Raw genomic sequence first — 9,778 nt, 5'->3', positions numbered from 1 at the left:
CGGTGGCTCAAGCCTGTAATCCCAGCACTTTGGGAGGCCGAGACGGGCGGATCACGAGGTCAGGAGATCAAGACCATCCTGGCTAACATGGTGAAACCCCGTCTCTACTAAAAATACAAAAAACTAGCCGGGCGACCTGGCGGGCGCCTGTAGTCCCAGCTACTCGGGAGGCTGAGGCAGGAGAATGGCGTGAACCCGGGAGGCGGAGCTTGCAGTGAGCTGAGATCCGGCCACTGCACTCCAGCCTGGGCGACAGAGCGAGACTCCGTCTCAAAAAAAAAAAAAAAAAAAAAAAAGAAAAGGAGGAAAAAGATAAGAAATACAAGTGTCCCAGGAAAAGTCCAAAAGCAGGATGGAAGAGACCAGAAATCAGGGGAAGGTAGAGTCCCAGCTGAGAGGGCAGGTGGCCTGGGAGGGGCGGGCAGGTGAGAGAAATGGCTTGTGAGGGAGTGCCAGGAGAACGTTAGATGGGCAGGGAAACCTCAGGGGAAAACCTGTTTGAATAAATGGGAGGGCGGGGAGCCCATGGTGATGCAAGCATCTGCCACAGGTATGCAGGTGACTTTGTATAGAGGTCGCACACAAGGAGGGGCATATTGAGGTCTTTGTGACCCAGGGAAGGGACGTGGGGCCGTCGTGGACTTTGAAGTTGTCCTGTAGCTGTGACTCCAGGGTGTGTGCACATGTGTGTTACAATGCAAGGTGCAGGCTGGGCGCCGTGGCTCACGCCTGTAACCCAGCACTTTGGGAGGCTGAGGTGGGCCAATCACCTGAGGTCAGGAGTTCAAGACCAGCCTGGCCAACATGGTGAAACCCTGTCTCTACTACAAATACAAAAAAAATTAGCCAGGCATGGTGGCGCGCACTTTGTAATCCCAGCTATTCGAGAGGCTGAGACAGGAGAATCGCTTGAACCTGGGAGGCGGAGGTTGCAGTGAGCCAAGATCATGCCTCTGCACTCCAGTCTGGGCGACAAAGTGAGACTCCGTCTCAAAACAAAAACAAAAACAATGTAAGGTGCATATGTAACTTTTTTGTATAAGTAAGATGTATAAAGACAGTTCCCTGACTTAGAAGGGTTTAAGATTTTTCCTTTTTGAAAATTTCATCAGGCTGGGTATGCTGGCTCACACCTATAATTCCAGCACTTTGAGAGGCTGAGGCAGGAGGCTCGCTTGAGCCCAGGAAGTTTGAGACCAGCCTGGGCAATATGCCACGATCTCCTCTCTATTAAAAATTACCAAAAAAATTAGCTAGACATGGTGGTGTACACCTGTAGTCCCAGCTACGTGGGAGGCTGAGGCAGAAGGATCTCTTGAGCCCGGGAGTTTGAGGCTGCAGTGAGCCGTGATCACACCACTGCACTCCAGCCTCGATGACAGAGTGAGACCCTGTCTCAGGAAAAGCCACAGAAAGAGCTGACATGCAGTGGCTCCCAGAACAGGCATCAGGAGATGCCCTTTGAGTGATGTTTGACTTCTGAAATTTGTACTTCTGTTATGTGGATAAAAATGAAAAACATATTAAAAATAAGGATTCAGGCTGGGTGTGGTGGCTTATCCCTGTAATCCCAGCACATTGGGAGGCCGAGGTGGGAGGATGGCTTGAGGCCAGGAGTTCAAGACCAGCCTGGGCAACATAGGGAGACCCTGTCTCTCCGAAAAACAAATTAGCTGGGCATGGTGGCACGCACCTGTGGTCCCAGCTACTTGGAAGGCTGAGGCTGGAGGATCCACTGGGCCCAAGAGTTTGAGGCTGCAGTGGGCTATCATCTCACCTCTGTATTCCAGCGTGGGTGACAGAGCTTGACCTTGTCTTTAAAAAAAAAAAAAAAATGAAAATATGGCCAGGCTGGGTGTGGTGGCTCACGCCTGTAATCCCAGCACTTTGGGAGGCTGAGGCGGGTGGATCACGAGGTCAGAAGATCAAGACCATCCTGGCAAACATGGTGAAACCCCGTTTCTACTAAATAATACAAAAAATTAGCCAGGTGTGGTGGCGGGCGCCTGTGGTCCCAGTTACTCGGGAGGCTGAGGCAGGAGAAAGGCATGAACCCGGGAGGCAGAGCTTGCAGTGAGTGGAGATCATGCCCCTGCACTCCAGCCTGGGTGACAGAGTGAGACTCGGTCTTGAAAAAAGAAAAAAAGAAAATATGGCCAGACACAGTGGCACACGCCTGTAATCCCAGGACTTTGGACAGCTGAGACAGGAGGATCACTTGAGCTCAGGAGGTTGAGACTAGCCTGGGCAACATGATGAAACCCTGTCTCTACAAAAGATCCAAAAATTAGCTTGGTGTGGTGGTGCACACCTGTACTCCTGGCTACTCAGGAGGTCGGGGTAGGAGGATTTATTGAGCCCCATAGGTTGAGGCTGCAGTGAGCCGTGATTGCACCACTGCATGCCAGCCTGGGAGACAGGGCAAGACCCTGTCTCAAAAATATAAAACCAAAACAAAAAATGAAAATAAAAATAAAAACAAAAAGCAATGTAAGGAGAAAAATCAGATGGAACCATAATAAGAAAAAAAATAGGAAAGATACGGCCGGGCGTGGTTTCTCACACCTGTAATCCCAGCACTTTGGGAGGCCGAGGTGGTGGATCATGAGGTCAAGAGTTTGAGACCAGCCTGGCCAACATGGTGAAACCCCATCTGTGTTAAAAATACAAAAATTAGCCAGGTGCGGTGGCAGGTGCCTGTAATCCCAGCTACTCAGGAGGCTGAAGCAGGAGAATTGCTTGAACCTGGGAGGCAGAGGTTGCAGTGAGCCGAGATTGTGCCATTGCACTCCAGCCTGGGCAACAGAGCAAGACTCTGTCTCAAAAAAAATAATAATAATAATAGGAAAGATGGAAGGGGGTGGTTGAGGTCTTTGTGTGTGGTTCAGAGGGAAGATAAATATTTTAATAATTTTGTGCGTGTATTTTTTTATTTTTATTTTTTATTTTATTTATTTTTATTTTTTTATTTTTTTTATTTTTAGTAGAGACGGGGTTTCACCGTGTTAGCCAGGATGGTCTTGATCTCCTGACCTCGTGATCCGCCCGTCTCGGCCTCCCAAAGTGCTGGGATTACAGGCTTGAGCCACCGCGCCCGGCCTTTATTTTTATTTTTTGAGATGGAGTCTCGCTGTGTCACCCAGGCTGGAGTGCAGTGGCACAATCTCGGCTCACTGCAAGCTCCACCTCCCGGATTCACGCCATTCTCCTGCCCCAGCCTCCTGAGTAGCTGGGACTACAGATGCCCGCCACCATGCCCGGCTAATTTTTGTATTTTTAGTAGAGAAAAGGTTTCACTGTGTTAGCCAGGATGTTCTCGATCTCCTGACCTCGTGATCCACCCGTCTTGGCCTCCCGAAGTGCTGGGATTATAGGCATGAGCCACCGCGCCCGGCCTTTTGTGTGTTTTTTTGTTTTTTGTTTTTGTTTTTGAGACGGAGTCTCACTCTTCGCCCAGGCTGGAGTGCAGTGGCGCCATCTCAGCTCACTGCAAGCTCCACCTCCCGGGTTCATGCCATTCTCCTGCCTCAGCCTCCCGAGTAGCTGGGACTACACGTGCCCACCACCACACCTGGCTAATTTTTTATATTTTTTAGTAGAGATGGGGTTTCGCCGTGTTAGCCAGATGGTCTCAATCTCCTGACCTCGTGATCCGCCCGCCTCAGCCTCCCAAAGTGCTGGGATTACATGCGTGAGCCACCATGCCGGGTCTTTTTTGTGTATTTTTAATAGAGATGGGTTTCACCATGTTGGCCAGGCTAGTCTCGAACTCCTGGCTTCAAGTGATTCACCTGCCTCAGTCTCCCAAAGTACTGGGATGACAGGCCTGAGCCACTGCACCTGGCCAAACATTTTAATTTTTGTTGATGCATCCATTGTAACCACCACATCCGTGCCTCTCATAGGAGGCGGTGGTTCTGCTCCAAGGGAACACATGTTGATGTCTGGAGACATTTTTTAGTTGTCACCACAAGGGGTGGAGGTGTTGCTCTTGGCGTCTGAAGAGTGGAGGCCAGAAATGCTGCTTAATACTGTGAGGTGCCCAGGATGGCCTCACCCCAGAGGCTGATCAGCACCAAATGTCAACAGTGCTGATGTTGTGAAGCCCTATGGGTGAAGAAACGGCATGTACCATTTCTAGACAAGCTGAAACAAAATGAAAAGGGGAAATAAACTAATAGAAAAAAAACAAAACAAGGCCGGGCGCGGTGGCTCAAGCCTGTAATCCCAGCACTTTGGGAGGCCGAGACGGGCGGATCACGAGGTCAGGAGATCGAGACCATCCTGGCTAACACTGTGAAACCCCGTCTTTACTAAAAATACAAAAAACTAGCCGGGCCAGGTGGCGGGCACCTATAGTCCCAGGTACTCGGGAGGCTGAGGCAGGAGAATGGCGTAAACCCGGGAGGCGGAGCTTGCAGTGAGCTGAGATCCGGCCACTGCACTCCAGCCCGGGCGACAGAGCAAGGCTCCGTCTCAAAAAAAAAAAAAAAAAAAAAAAAAAAAAAAAAAAAAAAATGTATATGTATATATATATATATAACCTTAAACTTTTAAAATATTAAAATAATTTTTAAAATTATTTGTAGAGGGCCAGGTGCAGTGGCTCATGCCTGTAATCCCAACACTTTGGGAAGTCGAGGTGGGCAGATCTCTTGAGCCCAGAAGTTCAACATCAGCCTGGGCAACATAGCGAGACCCTGTCTCTACAAAATATAAAAAATCAGCCAGGCGCAATGGCCTGCGCCTATAGTCCCAGCTACTCGGGAGGCTGAGGTGGGAGGATCAATTGACCCTGGGAGGTTGAGGCTGTAGTGAGCTGTGATTGTGCCACTGTACCCCAGCCTGGGTGACAGAGTGAGAACCCTGTCCCATCAAAAAAAGATTATTTGTAGAGACAGGGCCTCACTATGTTGCCCAAGCTGGTGTCAAACTCCGGGTCTCAAGTGATCCTCCTGCCTCAGCTTTCCAAAGAGCTGGGATTACAGGTGTGAGCCCACCATGCCTGGCCATAAATTAGCTGTTGTTTGTTTGTTTTTGAGATGAGGTCTGGTTCTGTCATCCATGCTGGGATGCAGTGGTGCCATCTCGATTCACTGCAACCTCCACCTCCCAGACTCAAGCCATCCTCCCACCTCAGCCTCCTGAGTAGTGGGGATTACAGGCACGTGCCACCATGCCCAGTATTTATTGTAGAGACAGGGGTTCACCATCCTGCACAGGCTGGTCTTGAACTCGTGAGCTCAAATGATCCAATTGCCTCGGCCTCCCAAAGTGCTGGAATAACATGCGTGAACCACTGCACTCGGCCTGCAAATGAGCTATTCTTTTTTTTTTTTTTTTTTTTGAGACAGAGTCTCGCTCTGTCACCCAAACTGGAGTGCAGTGGCCGGATCTCAGCTCACTGCAAGCTCCGCCTTTCGGGTTCACACCATTCTCCTGCCTCAGCCTCCCGAGTAGCTGGGACTACAGGCGCCCGCCACCTCGCCCGGCTAGTTTTTTGTATTTTTTTAGTACAGACGGGGTTTCACCGTGTTAGCCAGGATGGTCTCGATCTCCTGACCTTGTGATCCGCCCGTCTCGGCCTCCCAAAGTGCTGGGATTACAGGCTTGAGCCACCGTGCCCGGCCAAATGAGCTATTCTTAAAATGAAAGAGCTCTAAGCTAGACCTGAGGGAAAAAAAAAAAAAAAAAAAAAAAACAGTCAACTAGGCCAGGCGCGGTGGCTCACACCTATAATTCCAGCACTTTGGGAGGCCTAGGTGGGTGGATCACCTGAGGTCGAGAGTTTGAGACCAGCCTGACCAAAATGGAGAAAGTCGTCTCTACTAAAAATACAAAATTAGCCAGGCATCGTGGTGCATGCCCTGTGATCCCAGCTATTCGGGAGGCAGAGGCAGGAGAATCATTTGAATCCGGGAGGCGGAGGTTGCAGTAAGCGGAGATCGCACCATTGCACTCCAGCCTGGGCAACAAGAGCAAAACTCTGTCTCAAAAAAAAAAAAAAAAGGCCGCGCACGGTGGCTCACGCCTGTAATCCCAGCACTTTGGGAGGCCGAGGTGGGTGGATCATGAGGTCAGGAGATCGAGACCATCCTGGCTAACATGGTGAAACCCTGTCTCTACTAAAAATACAAAAAATTAGCTGGGCGTGGTGGCGGTTGCCTGTAGTCCCAGCTATTTGGGAGGCTGAGGCAGGAGAATGGCATGAACCCAGGAGGTGGAGCTTGCAGTGAGCCGAGATTGCGCCATTGCACTCCAGCCTGGGCGACAGAGCAAAACGCCGTCTCAGAAAAAAAAAAAAAAAAGCCAACCAACCAGGTAAGATATCTTTTTTTTTTTTTTTTTTTTTTTGAGACGGAGTCGTGTTCTGTCGCCCAGGCTGGAGTGCAGTGGTGCCATCTCGGCCCCGCCTCCCGGATTCAAGTGATCCTCCTGAGTAGATGGGATTACAGGCGCTCGCCACCATGCCCGGCTAATTTTTGTATTTTTAGTAGAGACTGGGTTTCACCGTATTGGCCAGGCTGGACTCGAATTCAAGTGATCTGCCTGCCTCAGCCTCCCAAAGGGCTGAGATTACAGGCATGAGCCATCGCACCCAGCCGAGATATGGTTTTTTACTTGTCAGATTATGGAAAATCAAAGATGGGTGAGAGTATGTGGTGTAAATCCATATGATCTATTTGCAGGAATACCTGGCATTCCTATTCCTTTTTGGATAGGTTCCCCTCAAAGATGACCCCAAAAGGACTCAGAGCTGGTGGTTTACCTGGGAGGTGTCCCCAGGCAGCCCCCATGGCGGGTGAGAGCTGAGACGAGGAGGGAAGGTGCCCTGCAGGGGGCACCAATGAGCAGGTGACGCTGTGGGCAACCCAGGCTCAGTCCTGCTGGGGGCCTTATGGGGACAGTGTAGAGCAATTATCTCAGGGTAAATCCACGTCCGGGCACGGGTTAAGCTACTTACACACCTATCTTCAGTCATCGGCCAGCCGGTTGCACCTGGGGTACTGTGCTGTGTTTCTTCAGGAGATTCCTTGCCTAGATGGAATTGCTTATAGCAAAAAGCATTTGGTGGCCGGGTGCGGTGGCTCACGTCTGTAATCCCAGCGCTTTGGGTAGGCCGAAGCGGGTAGATCACCTGAGGTCAGGAGTTCAAGACCAGCCTGGCCAACATGCTGAAACCCCCTTCTGTACTAAAAATGTAAAAATTAGCTGGGCATAGTGGCGGCACCTGTAATCCCAGCTACTTGTGAGGCTGAGGCAGGAGAATCACTTGAACCCGGGAGGCAGAGGTTGCAGTGAGTCAAGATTGCACCACTGCACTCCAGCCTGGGCAACAGAGCAAGACTCTGTCTCAATAAAAAGAGGACGAGAGTCTCCTGAAGCTCTTCTTGGACGCAGCTAGCAAATATCTTCTTCACTGTCACTAGTCTAGACAGGTCCACGGGCTCACCTCTGTACTATTAGGAGATGCCACAGTGGTGGGCAGGAGAGGGGAGGGGTTGACCAAGGTTCAGGGACTGGGGTGAAACATGGAACTTAGATCAGAAATCTGGGCTGGATGTCGGAGGCGGGGTGCAGATGAGTTCAGCAGCTCCCACCAAATTGCTATCACGTTGTCATGGCAATACCTAACAACATAATTGCCCATCCATAAAGGGGAACTGAGGGCTCACCTGATTAGACCTACCAATCTTAACTTACCCCACTTGTTTTTAGTTGATTATAAACGCTATAGTGTTAAAAGTCACTCAGCTAAACACTATATAGCTAAACTCCCAGGCCAGGTGTGGTGGCTCACGCCTGTCATCCCAGCATTTTGGGAGGCCAAGGCAGGCAGATCACTTGAGCCAGGAGTTAGAGACCAGCCTGAGAAATATGGTGAGACCCCATCTCTACAAAAAAATACAAAAAGTAGCCAGGTGTGGTGGCATGTACCCGTAGTCCCAGCTTCTAGGTGGGCTGAGGTGGGAGGATTGCTTGAGCCCAGGAGTTGGAGGCTACAGTGAGCCATGGTAGTGTCACTGCATTCCAGCCTGGGCAATAGAGAGAGACCCTGTCTCAAAAAAAAAAAAAAGGAAAGGAAAGGAAAGGAAAAGAAGAAGGAGGGAGGGAAGGAAGGAAGGAAGGAAGGAAGGAAGGAAGGAAGGAAGGAAGGAAGGAAGGAAGGAAGGGAGGGAGGGAGGGAGGGAGGGAGGGAGGGAGGAAGGAAGGAATGCTGGGCACAGTGGCTCAAGCGTGTAATCCCAGTACTTTGGGAGGCTGAGGCGGGTGAATCACCTGAGGTCAGGAGTTTGAGACCAGCCTGGCCAACATGGTGAAACCCCGTCTCTACTAAAAATACAAAAAATTAGCTGGGTGGCAGGCGCCTGTAGTCCCAGCTACTTAGGAGGCTGAGGCAGGAGAATCGCTTGAACCCGGGAGGTGGAGGTTGCAGTAAGCCGAGATCGTGCCATTGTACTCCAGCCTGGGCAAAAAGAGCAACACTCCATCTCAAAAATAAAACAAAACAAAACAAAAACCCCCAAATAAACAAAAAAACTCCCACTAGTTCCCTTATAGATAACATCTCTATGTATGGGCCACCATGGTAATGGTTGCTTAAGTTGTTCTTCAGAAATAGGATCAGTTCTCGTCCAGTTCAAATGGGCCGAGAGCCGAACTTTCACCTCGGCCTGTGTGTATTTAGGTGGTGACCTTTTGACGTTAGAAGGCTACACCCTCAGATCACTACACCCTCACTACACACTACACCCTCAGGTCATGATAACAATGTCATTTGGTGAACACGCATTCTATGGAAAAGCCATGAAGCTTGACTATGCATGCACGGTTCCCCGATTGCCCCACTTTTCCCCGTGTCTCTGACCACCTTGCTCCTCTATCCCTTAAATATCCCTAAAACCCCATCTTCAGGGAGGCAGATTTGAGATCTGTTCTCCTTTCTCCTCACTTGGCTGCCTCGTGAATAAACTCTTTGCTGCAAAACCTGTCATCTCTGTTGTCGTACTGATGGGGAGAATGAGCCTGGTTTGGTAACATAAGGGATGCGTGAATTTCTGAGTAACTGGTACCTCCAAGACTGGCTAAAAAAAAAATTTTTTTTTTGAGATGGAGACTTGCTCAGTCACTCAGGCTGGAGAGCAGTGGCTCACTGCAACCTCTGCCTCCCAGGTTCAAGCGATTCTCCTGCCTCAGCCTCCTGAGTAGCTGGAATTTTTGTGCTTTTAGTAGAGATGGTGTTTCAGCATGTTGGTCAGGCTGGTCTCGAACTCCTGACCTCAAGTGATCCACCTGCCCTGGCCTCCCAAAGTGCTGGGATTAAAGGCGTGAGCCACTGCACTCGGCCTAATTTTTCTTTTTTTCTTTTTCTTTTTTTTTTCTGTAGAGATGGGGGTCTCACTATGTTGCCTAGGCTGGTCTCAAACTCCTGGGCTCAAGCAATCCACCTGCCTCCATCTCCCAAAGTGCTGGGATTACAGGTGTGAGCCACTGCACCCACCTTGGTAAATTTTACCATGGGAATCCTCTTGGAGAAAACTGCACAGCTGCTAAACAATGTGTACAACACAGACCAACTCAAAAGAAATCTTGCTGCACGTGAGCAGGTTGGAGAGCAGTGGGGGGTCAGCACAGTGGAACTTGTTCCTACTCCCACCCCAACAAGAGCACCAGGCCTGTGCTGGCCCAGCCACCTCTCCTCTCTGGACATGCAGAGGCTCCCACTTCTGGCCTGGTAGTGGGTGGGCCCTGCAAGTTGCTCTGGCCAATGGGCTGC

Source organism: Rhinopithecus roxellana, chromosome 8, assembly GCF_007565055.1.
Source record: "Rhinopithecus roxellana isolate Shanxi Qingling chromosome 8, ASM756505v1, whole genome shotgun sequence".
NCBI lineage: Eukaryota > Metazoa > Chordata > Mammalia > Primates > Cercopithecidae > Rhinopithecus > Rhinopithecus roxellana.
Note: the sequence above shows the minus strand (reverse complement) of the source record.